This window comes from Aotus nancymaae, unplaced genomic scaffold, assembly GCF_030222135.1.
Source record: "Aotus nancymaae isolate 86718 unplaced genomic scaffold, 86718_ANA_hifiasm-v0.15.2.pri h1tg000051l, whole genome shotgun sequence".
Lineage (NCBI taxonomy): Eukaryota > Metazoa > Chordata > Mammalia > Primates > Aotidae > Aotus > Aotus nancymaae.
In genome coordinates this window covers 5,782,185-5,797,784 of record NW_026988465.1, presented here as the reverse complement: position 1 = coordinate 5,797,784, position 15,600 = coordinate 5,782,185, and positions in this window count along the sequence as shown.

Below are 15,600 nucleotides of genomic sequence, written 5' to 3'. Positions count from 1 at the left end.
TAGCTGGGCATGGTGATGTGTGCTTGTTATCCCAGTTACTCAGGAGGCTGAGGTGAGAGGATTGCTTGAGCCCGGGAGGCAAGAGGATCGTTTGAGCCCAGGGGGCAGAGGTTGAAGTGAGCCAAGATTGAACCACTGCACTCCAGCCTGGGTAACAGAGTGAGACCTTGTTTCCAAATAATAATAATAATAATAATTCACCAGGATCAAGTAGGCTTTATTTCTGGTTTGTAAGTTTGGTTCAGTGTATGCAAATCAATAAATGCGATTCACCACATAAACAGAAAATCAGAAACCATATGATCATCTCATATTAAAAGCTTTTAATAAAACCCAACATCCCTTCATTATAAAAACCCTCAACAGACTAGGCATTGAAGTAATATAACTCAGAATAATAAAAGCCAACTATGACAAACCCACAGCCAACATCACACTGAATGGGAAAAAGCTGGAACCATTCCACTTGAGAACTGGAAAAAGACAAAGATGCCCACTCACACTACTCCTATTCAACATAGGAGTAGAGGACTTCCAGGAACATACTGGAAGTCCTAGTCAGAGCAATCAGGCAGGATAAATAAATAAAAGGCATCCAAGTAGGAAAAGAAGTTGTCAAACTATCTCTCTTCACTGACAACATGATTCTATACTTGGAAAACCTAACTGCTCCACCAAAAGAGTGGTAGAACTGAAAAATAACTTTAATAAAGTTTCAGGATGCAAAATCATTGCACAAATATTGGCAGCATTTCTATACACCAATAATGTCCAGGCAGAGAGTCAAAGCAAGAACACAATCCCACTTAACAACAGCCACAAAGAAAATGAAATACCTAGGAATACAGCTAACCAAGGAAGTGAAAGATCACTATACAGAGAACTACAAAACACTGCTGATAGAAATCAGAGACAACACAAATAAATGTAAAAAAATTCTGTGCTCATAGACTGGAAGAATCAACATTGTTAAAATAGCCATACTGCCCAAAGCAATTTACAGATTCAGTGTCATGCCCATTAAACTACCAATGTCATTCCTCATAGATTTAGAAAAAAACTATTCCAAAATGAAAACAAAAAGGAGGCTGAATTGTCAAAGCAACCCTAACCAAAAGAACAAAGCCAAAGGTATCACACTACCTGACTTCAAACTATACTATAAGCCTACAGTAATCAAAACAGTATGGTACTTGCACAAAAGCAGACCCATTGACCAATGGAACAGAATAGGGAACTCAGAAATAAAGCTGCACACCTATAACCATCTGATCTTCAACAAGGCCAACCAAAACAAGCAATAGGGAAAGGACTCTGTATTTAATAAATGGTGCTGGAATAACTGGCTAAAAATATGCAGAAGAATGAAACTGGACCCATAGATTTCACTATATACAAAAATTAACTCAAAATGTATTAAAGATTTAAATATAAGACATCTAACTATAAACACCCCAGAAGAAAACCTAGGAAATACCCTTCTCAGCACAGGACTTAGCAAAGAACTTTTGACTAAGTCCCCAAAAGCAATTGCAAAAAAAACCCAAAAATTGATAAGTGGAATTTAATTGAACTAAAGAGCTTCTTTACAACCAAAAGAAACTATCAACAGAGTAAAGAGATAACCTACAGAATGGGAGAAAACATTCACAAACTACACATCCAACAAAGGTCTAATGACCAGAATCTATAAGGAACTTAAACAAATCAACAAGCAAAAACCAAATAACCCCATTTTAAAAATGGGCAAAGGACATAACAGACACTTCTCAAAAGAAGACATATAAGCAACCACAAACAGATGAAAAAATGCTCATCATCACTAATCATCAGACAAGTACAAACTAAAACCACAATGAGATACGTACTCACACCAGTCAGAATGGTTATTATCAAAAGGTGAAAAAACAACACACACTGGCATGGTTGTGGAGAAAAAGGAATGCTTATACACTTGGTGGGAAAGTAGATTATTTCAACCATTGTGGAAAGCAGCTTGGAGATTTTTCAAACAACTTAAAACAGAGCTACCATCTGACCCAGCAATCCCACTACTGGGCATAAACCCGAGGGAAATTAGATCCTTATACCAAAAAGACATATGCACTTGTATGTTTATTGCCATGCTACTCACAACAGTAAAGACATGGAACCAACCCAGGCGCCCATTAATGGTGGGTTGGATAAAAAAAATGTGGTACATATACATCATAGAATTTCATGTAGCCATAAAAAAAGAACAAAATCATATCCCTTGCAGCAACACAGATGGACCTGGAGGCCATAATGCTAAGCCAATTAATGCAGGAACAGAAAACCAAATACCATGTGCTGTCACTTGTAAGTGGGAACTAAATATTGAGCACACCATAAACATGGGAACAACACACACTGTGGATTACTAGAGGTGGGAAGGATGTGGATTGAAAAATTATCTCTTAGGTACTATGCTCACTACCTGGGTACAATATACCCATGTAACAAACCTGCACATGTACCCCCTTTATCTAAAATAAAAGCTGAAAAGAAAAGAACCTAGTCATTCCTGACAAAGGCTTTCTTGTCCTACTATTCACTATACATGAATTAAGATTGACATATACAGCTATGTGTTCTTAATGGTGAATATTGTTTCTGCTTGGACTGTGTCAGCATGAAATGGTGCTGTTTGGATCTGAAGTGTTTCATACACTTTTATTTCCATTCTACTTATGTGTTGGTATGTAACCATTACCTTAGCCAACAGGTGTAAGTAGCTATTGACATGGGTGCTCTCTCTGTATTGCTCCTTCCACAGTGAATTGTGTGACTAAAAAAAGAGCAGTTTTAGCAATTAACAGCCCCATGGTTCGGCTAGGCCTGATAAGGAGCACTGGTCTGGAGTACAGTATCTGAGAGTTGAGAGCCCTAAATGGTTACCTAGTTCATTTCTAAGATGCAGGGATCCCCTGTATAATAATGTCTCAGAAAAGTGACTATTCTCATGTCTGCTGTGCACTTCACAAGACAATCCATTCCATTTTGGAAAATTACTATGCTTAAAGTCAGGGGAACAAGAAATTATGTATTCTATACCTCAGTTTAGTTCTAGCTATGCCTTTCAGAGGCACATAAGTCTAATTCCTTTTTATCTAATAGACATTTAATTACTTGAGAACAATAATTACATGCTCATTTCTTTCAATGATTCTTCATTACATTATAGTTTCTGAATTCTAGAATAACATAGTCATTCTGTTCTGAATAAAAATTTGGGTTTGGAAGCCTAAAGTTTAAATTATACCATGCCTACAAACACTTGACCTTTGCTTCCCTTTCCCACAATCAATTTGAAAGGAAAAATTGATCATAACTAAATGCATGATGATTAAATAGACCAAAAAAATGCAGATATAAATGTATGTAAATAAAATATAAAAGAATAACAGCTATATAAATACATATGAATAGACTCCAAAAAGGTTGTATATTTTATACAGCCTAAGCCCCTGTTTTGGCTGAATCTAGTTTTTTCAGCTATAAAATCTAAGAAATCTCTAAGATATATCATGAGATTTTAAAAGGCAGATGCAGAAAATTATGTATTATGTTACCGTTTTAAGGTTGTTTTGTTTCGTGTTTTTTGGAGACAGAGCGACTGTCTCCCAAGCCGGAGCACAGTGGCACAATCTCAGCTCACTGCAACCTCTGCCTCCTGGGTTCAAGTGATTTTCCTGCCTGAGCCTCAAATAAGTTTTTTTAAAAAAGAAAATAGATGTTTGTGTGTGTATGTAATTCTTAGGGATAAATATTGCTGGAAATATATTAAGATACTGGTAACAACATGAGTTGTCTGAGAAGAGGGGCAGCTGATGAATGAAAATGAATAAGGTCAAGGGTGCATCATCAACTTTACGTAAGTTTTTGCAACTTTAGAATTCTTAATTGTGTGGATATATTTCAAAAGCATAACTAACATTAAAACTTAAGATAACAAACAAAAAAATAATTAAACAAAGAATCACACAAATGCCAGAATAAAACATATCTGGGGAATTTTCTCTCACTAGTAACATGATGTATAGCCCATTAATTAAGCATATGGGAAAATGAAATAATTTAAGTATTGAATTAAGTCCCCAAATTGCTGACTGTCTTCCAAGGTACATCCCTATATATATACAGACATGGAGGACATAAAGTAATCCTCGTGTTCAAGTTTCAAAATTACATTTCTATATTAAATATAATTATTTTTAAATTTTCATGCCTTTAAATATTTCATCACATATTGAATTGTGCGTGTATACCTTGGTTGGAAGTTTCAAATAATTTAAAATGATGGTATCATTGCTCATTTTAGCAACATCAGTAACTAACATGATCAATGGTCTGATGAGATTAATAATCAGAAATACATTTTAAAGGTATGACAAAATTACCTTCAAATTGTAGTGTCTGTTTCATAAAGCCATGAACAAATAAACTTTCTTCCATTGTTGAGATTCAGAATGTGACTGAATCAATACTTTGCAGTAAGTCAAAAACTAAGGAAATAACACATAGATATCCATTACAAGTACAACTATGTTAGGAATTTGTAATCTAGCATAATCCAATGACAGGTTTAGAAGTCATTCTCTCAAGTAAATATATAACAGGCCAATTGTATCAAATAACTGCCCCTATTAAACATCAAGTTGTAAGAAGAAATCATTGAGTCATTAAAGATACTCTATTCTAGCTCTCATATACAAATCTGTTCATTCAGCATATGTTCATTGACTGCCCTCTATATAGCAAGACAGTGAAAATAAACAGAAAACATGGTCACTGCCTTCAAAGAGCACCTATCCCAGTAAAGGAGGGAGAGAGAGAGAAATGTACTGACACTGCAAAACACCCTAATTACTTCTCTAATAGAAGCAAACAGATCTGAGTGTAAAAATTTTGTGGTGGCCCAAGAGAGGGAATTGTTAATCTACATGCCAAAGGGGAATGGCGAGGGATCTTTAGGAAGATGCTACTTCTCACGGTTATAAAGCTTGACAGTGGCAGAGACTTCATTCGAATTTGGATCTCTGGATTGCCAGGTAGTATTCATTTTGCTACACTGTTCCCTAACAAACTGATCAAAGATCTTAAACTATTAGCTACAGCACACACGCATATGAGTGAGATTTAATTTAAGCAGTGTTTTCAGCAGTGTCTTGCTAACAATTATCTACTACACAGAACGAAGAAAGACCTTTTAAACATCTCGAATTTTATACCTAAAGCATTTAACACTCACACACATGCAGACTGTGACATGCGCATGTGTGTATACGTACAGTTTCTCACAGAACTTAATAGATATCAATAGCTAGTGATAAGTATTAGTTCAAAGCTACAAGTCCAATTCTGTTTATTTACAATCACTTTGGTGCTGAAAGCTTATTAACTAACCAGCTGTTAGACTGTGCTGCTGCAAAAACATTATCCCAGCAGGATACTATACTTGAATTGGAACCAAAGATGAATCTTTTCGTTATCACCTTCTTTCTTATTAACCAAAAAAAAAATATATATATATATATTTCAGAGGGATTACCTGGCTTACCCAGCTAATTCAATACATAACTAACTTGGCTACTTAGATTATTCAAATATATTACCCTCGTCAAATGTATGCAAAGCAATTAAAACTGCTGATGCTATGTGTGACAGATAAGAAGTAAGTACTAGAGCACACCAAATGTCAATTCCCATCAGGTGGCAAAAGACTAAGTTTGATACTGCAATGGATAACTCTTACTCTTCCATACAACTGAAAATATTGTAGTAATTTAACCCCTTAAATTGGCTTTAAAGAAAGAATGACACAGTATTCATGCTCAGAGATAACAGCAATAATAATAAAGATCAGCGGAGCGGACAGTGCCACCCAAGCAACTCAAATGAGAAGATGTAGCTTGTGCTGATGTCTTAGTATTCTCAAAGCTCCATCAAGAATGGCCTTTAGGCCTGGCGCCGTGGCTCACGCCTGTAACCCCAGCACTTTGGGAGGCCGAGGCAGGCGGATCACGAGGTCCGGAAATTGAGACCATTCTGGGCAACATGGTGAAATCCCGTCTCTATTAAAAATACAAAAATTAGCTGGGCGGGGTGGTACATGCCTGTAATCCCAGCCATTTGGGAGGCTGAGGCAGGAGAATTGCTTGAACCAGGGAGTTGGAGGTTGCAGTGAGCGGAGATTGTGCCATTGCACTCTAGCCTGGTGACAAATAGGGTGAAACTCTGTCTCAGAAAAAAAAAAAAAAGAAAAGAAAAAGAACAAAAGAATGACTTTTAAAAGGGTACAGTGGCTCATGCCTGTAATCCCAGCACTTCGGGAGGCTGAGAAGGGTGGATCATTTGAGATCAGGAGACTAGTCTGGCCAACATGGTAAAACTCTGTCTATACTAAAAGTACAAAAATTAGCCAGGCATGGTGTCACATGCCTGAAGTCTCAGCCTCTCGGAAGGCTGAGGCAGGAGAATTCATTCAGCCCAGGAGGTGAAGGATGCAGTGAGCCATGATTGTGCCACTGCACCCAAGCCTGGGCAACAGAGTCAGATCTGTCTTAAAAAAAGAAAAAATGGCCTTTAAGATAATTTGAAAATTTTTGTTGAAGTGAAGCATCTGTCTTCACAGAATCAGGTATTCCTCACAGAAGTTATATTCTTAGAAATAGAGCTTGTATGTAACGTTTAAGTGGTGCCAGCCAGGCTCATTCCCCAGCCCCTCGGCTATTTATGCTGCCACACATGTAACTAAAAGTTCTCCTGTTACATCACAAGTCTGGAAAATACACTGTTATTATTCCATTATTTTTATCAACTTAAGACCACACAAGTTTTTTTTAAGTTTAAAAAATAATACCATCTTCTTTCAACATCATGACATGCTAAGATGGAAAAAACCGAAATACTACTATTTTTTTCAAGCTGTGCTTGTCCTGACAGCCTTTTTTTTCTCCCTGATGAACCCAACAGGCTATCAGAAGACATATAAGAAGACATCTAAAATAATATTTATAAAGTTACAAGAAGACATCTAAAGTAATATTTCTTTTCCATATGAGTTATATAATCCTAAATGTCCAAACGAATGAAAGCTGGCCATTCTATTTCTAAAAGAAGTTAGATTACTGTTAAGACCTAAATCACATCAAAATAATAACACATAGTATAAATAGAAAACCAGAAGGTATATATGTGTGTATGTATATACACATATATACACATATTTTATGAAAGACTATTGTGATGAAAGCAAACTAAAGGCAGATGAACCACGGTCACAAATTATTTTATTGTGATGAAAATTGATTCAAAGAACTTCAGAGGTGGGAAAGGGAGTTGGTAAAAGGATTATTGAGAAAAGAGACAAGATCGTTTCTTTAAATTCAGTAGTCATATTAGCAATTTACAAACTTGATTATACCTTTGAAATGAACAATAACTCTAATAACTCCAATAGAAAGATACCAAATTTTTATGATATGAGATAATCATATTGGCAATTAAGAAATGTAATATACATGACTCAAAGAAGAAATAATTCATAATAAACATAAGCTGAATACACATTTCTTGTAAGACAAAATTTTGTTTTAAAAACTAATTCAAAAAGCCATGAAAAACCTTCATCACATTAAACCCCATTCTCAGAAAATACAAGGAAAATTCTTACGTTTCCTCTTCCTCTGTATTAGGAATAACAAGAATCTTAGCACTTACAATAATACAATAAAGTAACCTAGGATTGCTAAGTCATTAATAATATAAATGACTCATAAAAAAGTGAGCTGATGTTCTTCTAGAGTTATTCATTTATCATTATGATTTCTTGGATTGCTTTTCTGGTCACTGATTATTGTATTTCTGCTTAAGAACTTTACCCTTAAAGCTTAAGGAAGTAATTATGTCCTTAAATCTTACATTCAAATATCTAAAAAGATTAAAAGAAATAGCTGCAACAAATACCTCTTTGGACTTCATTTAACTGTATTTATTCAACTGTAGAAACTTTTTCTCTGGTGTACAGAGGACATAGAAATAGTTATTTCCACCTGTCTCTCTGTCATGAGTTTGTCCAGTATTAGTTATAAACAGAAATTGAACAAATTCTTTACAAGTTCTTGGATTCTTTGTTTCTTTAAAATGCAAAAATACAATATATTTTGAAAGCAGTTTTTATATCAATTATATATATATTATTTTATATGTTTATATGTTATATACATTTAATCTATGTGTATGTTATGCTACTAATTTATTTGCAAAAACACTGGAATGCATTTCATATGTTGATTTTAGATTTTTGCATACTTTCTAGTATTAAATGTAGCAAACTACCTTTAACTGCAATTACAACTAACCAAAAATTAGTATGATTTCCACATATCAGGCTAATATTAAAATAAAATCTTTTACTTTATTGATTACTTAAGTCAATTTTTATAAGATCTAAAATAACAAATTTAACATATGATATAGCCAAATGAAAGCTTTGAAAATAACTATAAATTTTACTTTATTCAATTACATAAATGAATTGAAACTTCCTTTTCATAACAGCATCTTAGGCGAAATTTGTTGATAAAGCTTTATTTTCTTTTAATACTTCTTCCCTTCAAATAGGTACAAGATTGATTTGTCTAACCCTAGGTTCTGCTAAGCAGCAATTTTTTTTATTCCAAAGATGCAGAGAGGCTGTCTAATCTCTGCTGCAATATTGTCTCCTAAGACAGCAACATGAAGCTTCTAGAATTTATGATACATTGATACTATAATAAAAATTGAAAGTTCTTTGTATCTCTGGAAGACTATGTCTTTTGAATTCATCTGGAAATATAAAATCACTTTTAGACAGGAATTTACATTTCACTTGTTTTAAAATAATGTACTTCCAGTTGGCAAATGGTCATAATCTGTGTCCAGAAAATAGATGAACAACAACAAAACTCCAAAAGAGTAATTTTCTTCTTTAGTGTGTCCTGAGAAGCAGAATTCTCACTGGAAATAATGCAAGCAAGAGGAGAGTGCAGCAACATCATGAAAGTATTGAATGAAATACATCCATCATCCTAGAAATTAAAATCCAACGAAAATAACTTTCAAAAGCAAAGATGAACTAAAGTCCTCAAAATATATATGAAAATTAACTCAAAATCAATCACAGACCTAGATGTAGAACCTCAAACTGAAAACTTCTAATGTAAAACAGGAACTATCTTTGTGACACTGAGGTAAAGATATATTATTAGGTTCGTGCAAAAGTAATTGCAGGTTTTTCCATAGAAAGTAATGGTCAAAACCACAATTACTTTTGCACCAACCTAATAGCTATGACACAAAAAGCACAATCCATCAAAAATAAATAAATTAATACACATCAAAATTAAGAACTTCTCTTCAAAAGACATCATGAAAAGAATGATAAAACAAGCATCAGCATAAAGTGAAATATTTGCAAGCTGCATTTCTGATAAGATGGCTTGGATCTAGAATATATAAAGAATTCTCAAAATGTGACAATAAGAAAAGCTTACCATGTGACGTTATGAATATGTCAATTTGCTTGACTGTAGTAATCATTGCACTACGTAAATGTATATGAAAACATTAGGTTTTACATCTTAATTATAGAAAATTTTTTAAAAAGAAAATAGTTGAAAAAGTTTTAAAGAGAAAAAAACAGTTTTTATAAAATGGGCAAAATATTTTAGTAAATGCTACACCAAAGAAGATCTACAGAAGTCAATAAAGCACATGAAAAGATGCTCAGTAAGTCAATAAGCACATGAAAAGTATTTAATATCATTAGACATTATAGAATTGCAAATTAAAACCACAGCATGATACTACTAAGCCTTTAAAATAGCTAAAATGAAAAAGACTGGACCAGTCTTTTGGCAAGGATCGGAAGCAAATTGAATTCTCATCTACTGCTGTTGGGAATGTAAAATGGCACAAGCATTTTAGAAAATAGCTTAGCAGTTTCTTAAAAAGTTAAATACACAGCTATATGACAAAGTGAGTCCACTTCTAGGTATTAATGTTTACCCAAGAGAAATGGCAACATAGGTCCACACACACACTTGTAATATGAACACTCAATGGCATCCTGATAAGTAACAGCCAAAACCTGGAAATGGCCTAAATGTCCATTAACACATGAAATAATAAATAATATTTCATGCAATGGAATTTTACTTCAGCAATAAAAATAAATGCTTTGTTGATGAATGCAAAAACATGAATGACTCTTGAAATAATTAATCTGAGTTTTAAATGTGATATTATATGGCAAAAGAGATTTTTCCAACATCATTAAGGTTACTAATCAGTTTATTTGACTTAATCAAAAAGGAGATTATCCTTGTAGGCCTAACTTACTCTCATGAGCCCTTTAAATCTGGATCTAGCAGTCAGAGACAGAGAAAATCACAGTTTTGGAAAACAAAAAGGTTTTGACACACCTAACTTTGTACATGGAGTGAACCACTTGGTAAGAATCACAGACAGCCTCCAGAAGTGGAGAGAGGCCCCTCAGCTGACAGCCAGCAAGGAAACAGGGACTTCAGTCCAATAACTGCAAAGAACTGGATTCGGCTAACAACCTGAATGAGCCTGAAGAAAGACCCTATGCTCTAGATAAGATGACAGTCTTAGCCAACGCCTTGATTCCAGTCTTATGAGACCCAGAGCAGAGAATCTAGTCAACCCATACCCAGACTTCTCATCTACAAAACTGTGAGCTCATAAATAGGTGTTGTTTTAAGCTGCTAAGTTTGCAGTAACTTGAAAACTAATACACATGGCAAGACTATGGCAAAAGAAATATTATAAAAATACCAATACCCACCCAGCAGCAATCTATAGAATGGAAGAAAGTGAAAAGTGGCGGATGCTGCTGGCGTTTCACTTGTCTTGGCACTCATCATGCCAGTACATGACCATAGCAATGAGAAAAAGAAAAACAGCCCCTGATAGCTGGGAACTTGACAGGTGCTATCCAATAAGACACTGTCCTTCTGTTGAATATAATCAGTTTCACAGAACGCCAATAGTGGACAAGTCCACTCCATGACAATGATGGTATCAAAACAAACACAAGACCACTTGGTGATCATGTCTGAACCCAGAAAAACACAAGAACATTGTCTAAACTCCCAAAATGAACAAACATGTATCTGGGCTAATATAAGTGAGAATTACTTCTTTACCAATTACAATGTTAGCTTCCTTTTGTTCTTCTCTCCTTTAAGCTATGAATTCTAGGCTGGGCACAGTGGCTCACGCCTGTATAATCCCAGCACTCTGGGAGGCCAAGGTGGGCAGATCATGAGGTCAGGAGTTCGAGACCAGCCTGGCCACTATCGTGAAACCCCATCTCTACTAAAAATACCAAAATTAGCCGGGTGTGGTAGCAGGCACCTGAAATCCCAGCTACTCAGGAGCCTAAGGCAGGAGAATCACTTGAACACAGGAGGCAGAGGTGCAGTGAGCTGAGATCACGACACTGCACTCCAGCATGGGTGACAGAGCAAGACTCCATCTCAAAAACAAAAAGGAGAGAATTCTAAAGATATCCAGACATAGGATGATCTATGTTTCCTGGCAAGAAAAAATCCCAGAGCAAATCCCCACTTCTAGAATCTCTTCCATGTTACCAGACATGAGACCAAATCTTGTAAATCCTTTCTAATACTTGCTTACTGAGATGCTCCACAGTTCCCCCACAGCATGCACTCTTACTCACTGTGATGAGTCAATCAACAGAGAGTTCCTCAACAACAGGAGGGCTCCTGGTATCCTACTGACCCTCTGCCTGGGTGCCTTCTCCTACATTTGTTTGCTGGCATGGGGAAGAGTAGAAATAAACTGTGGGGAATTAACAGATTTACAAAAAGTCCTCATTCAATGGGAGGAGATAGAGGATAAATATCCAAACTCCCTCACCCCTTAAGGGAAATAATTCAGAGGTCCTCAATGGAACGGGACCTCAAAATGTATGAATGGGCTTCAATCACCTTGTGGCAGGCCAGGTCTTCCTAATGGCTGAACAGACAGGCCTCTGTAGCAACTGTTTCAGCACTGACTGAGTGGTGAAGTTAAACATTAAAAGCCGAGAGAGCCAGTGCCCTTATACAAAGGCTGGAATAAAACAAAAGCCCACCAGGAGTTTTGCCTGGGCCTCTTCTGGGCCTTGAAGCATGATGAGATAATGAGGAAATTCTTAACAGGACCCATTTCAGATTAAACAAGTTTATTGGGGGTCTGAAGAAACTCTGCAGGCCTCCACAAACAAGTTTATCAGGGGTCTGAAGGAACTCCCCAAACCTCCATGATTTAGCAGGAGACAGGATAAGGGAATCATCCCAGCACCTGGACCCATTTGGATTAAGTAAATTTACTGAGGCTCCAGAGGAAGGTCTTCAGGACTCAGATCTTAGTTATAGATTACAAGAAGTTTATCACTTACGATTTTAGATGAAGGCACACTTACACGTCAACATATAGCTTGGAAGGTATATAACCTCTGAAACACTTTATAATTTTGAGTTGGTCTGGCAGTATTTTCCAGCCTTCTCCTTGTATCAGGTTACAGAAATAAACTCCCTTCTTTCCCAGTTCATCTGCATCCATTATTGGGCCACAAGAATAGGCAGCCCAGCCCTCTGTTTGGTCCAGGAACAAACTGACCTTAAAATAAGAAGATTATCCTGGGTAAGCCCAGTGTAATCACAAGAGTCTTTAAAATGTGTAAGAGGAGGCAGAAGAGTCAGTACACACTGAAGCCATGTGAGAAAGACTCAAATGGCTTTGCTGGCTTTGAAAATGGAAGGGGACAACAAGCCAACGAATGGTGACAGCCTCTAGAAGATGGAGAAGGCAAGAATATGAACTCTCCCCTGCAACCCCTAGCAAGTGACATAGGAATTAAGAAGATATCACTTAGGCAGATAGTAGGGTATGGGAATCCTCGAGGGTAAGGCTTTTCTTTTTAATGAAAAGCAGCCCCAAATCATTTTGTAATGAAGAGCAGCCTGTAAAGTCGAGTTGCAGACACAGAATAGACAAGCAAGCTGGGAGCTTACACAGGTGAATACTGGCAGGAACTAGGGACTAGACATGTTCAAGATGGCGGCTGCATTTTCCCTTCTCTGCCAGCTATGTGTACAGTAAGGAACAGACAAGATACTCTATCCTAGCTCTCATATACAAATCTGTTCAAGGGGAGACTTCATTTGCATAAGATTGAGTGGGGTGACCAGCCTTCCCCACACGCTATGTAAACACCATACCTGATTGAACCAATCTGTGAGCCCTACTTAAATCAGGCACCGCCTCCTCAAGCCAGACTACAAAATGTGCGCATTCACTGCCAGCTGATCTTAGACTCCTCCCTACAGGGAGAGCTGTTTTTCTTTCTCTTTTCTTCTGCCTATTAAGACTCCACTTCTAAACTCCTCGTGTATGTCTGTGTCCTAAATTTTCCTGGTGCGAGACAACAAACCCCAGGTATATACCCCAGACAACATAGCTGCTTCAAAAGGAATGCAGCACTGTTGACCATTCGATTATATCCTAGTGAGGCTCATTATGTATGTATGTAAAGTACGTATGTACGTATTTAGTAGAGATGGGGGTCTCTCTGTGTGGCTCAGGCTGTTCTCAAACTCCTGTCCTCAAGCTATCCTCCTGCCTCAGCCTCCCAAAGTTATAGGATTATAGGCATGAGCCACTGTACCTAGCCAAGACCCACCTTGAAATTCTGACCTGTAGAACTGTAAAATAAAAAAACTGTGTTGTTTTCAAACCACTAAGCTTACAGTAATTTGTTATTGCAGCAATAGAAAGCTGATACAGTTACTTATATACACAAGATGGACTAAAATGTACTAATACAAGTTAAACATCCCTAATCTGAAAATCTGAAATCAGAAAATGCTCCAAAATCCAAAACTTTTGAACACTGACATGGTATCACAAGTGGGGCATTCCACACATAAGTACTTAACACAAACTTTGTTTCATGTACAAAGCTACTAAAAATATTGTTGAAGGCTGGGCGCGGTGGCTCATGCCTGTAATCCCAGTACTTTGGGAGGCCGAGGCGGGTGGATCACGAGGTCAACAGATCAAGACCATCCTGGTCAACATGGTGAAACCCCGTCTCTACTAAAAATACAAAAAATTAGCTGGGCATGGTGGCGCATGTCTGTAATCGCAGCTACTCAGGAGGCTGAGGCAGGAGAATTGCCTCAACCTAGGAGGCGGAGGTTGCGGTGAGCCAAGATCGCACCATTGCACTCCAGCCTGGGTAACAAGAGCGAAACTCCATCTCAAAAAAAAAAAAAAAAAATTGTTGAAAATTACCTTCAGGCTATGTGTATAAAGTATCTATAAGGCATAAATGAATTTTGTGTTTAGACTTGGGCCCCATCCTCAAGATATCTTATGTATATGCAAATATTACAGAATTTTTTAAATATCTAAAATCTGTGAAATGCTTCTGGTCCCAAGTATTTCAGATAAGGGATACTCAACCTCTAGTATGGATGGAGAAAAACAAATAGTGATGACAAATAAAGAAAGTTTTATTGACAGGAAGAGAAAGAAAGAGGGAAAATGCTGTTTTATGAAAGAAACTGAGTTTACACTTAGGATGACTACAGGGTTATATCACGACATCCAATGTCTACCAAGCAGTTTGAAAAATGAGAATAAAACAGAGGTAAGCAGTTAATTACATAGATATAAACATAGGAGACAAGTCTGTAATCTTAAATTAAATTGATTTCCTGAAGAGGAGTTTATACAAAAGATCAGGAAAACAGAGGCTGAAATATGAACATTTTGAGGACAGGACAAGGAACAAGTTAGGTAGGAGAACTGTAAAATTAAAAAAAAAAAAAAAAACTGTGTTGTCTTCAAGCCACTAAGTTAGTGCAGTAGTAAAGAAGTCAAGAAAGAACAAAGTTCCAAAATGCAGCTGGTTCTCAAAAGTTCTAGTTGGAGCCATAAGATAAAGAGCAGGCCTAACAAACATTTATTTAGGTTGAACAATTAGTGTCATAAGCCCTTCAAGACTTCATAGTAGAGGAGTGGAGGAAGTTAAATGTTTATCTTATATAAAAAAAAAGGCTTTAGCAGTTCCCACCCACTCGCTCCTACATCCCTGGGAGTCATTTTCATTTTCACTCTATACCCACCTGGCCACAGAATTTAGCCTTCTTTAACTTCATCTGAAATGCACCTATGCAGAGGCATTAATGAACAGTGCAGATTTACTGAAGCTTTTTAAGAATATGAAGTGGTAAAATTACAAATCACAGCCTCCATAAAACAACTTAAAGACTCCAGTTAGATACGGAACCTATATTCTCCCAGAAGCTCCCTTCTTAGCCATACCACACTGGTGATTCTCTTTATTCTCTCCCTCCTTCTTCCTTTCTTCTCTTTTTTTGAGATGGTCTCACTCTGTCACCCAAACTGGAGTGCAGTGATGCGACCTGGGATCACTGCAACCTCTGCCTCCCAAGCTTAAGGGATCCTCCCGTGCTCAAGGGATCCTCCGACCTCAGC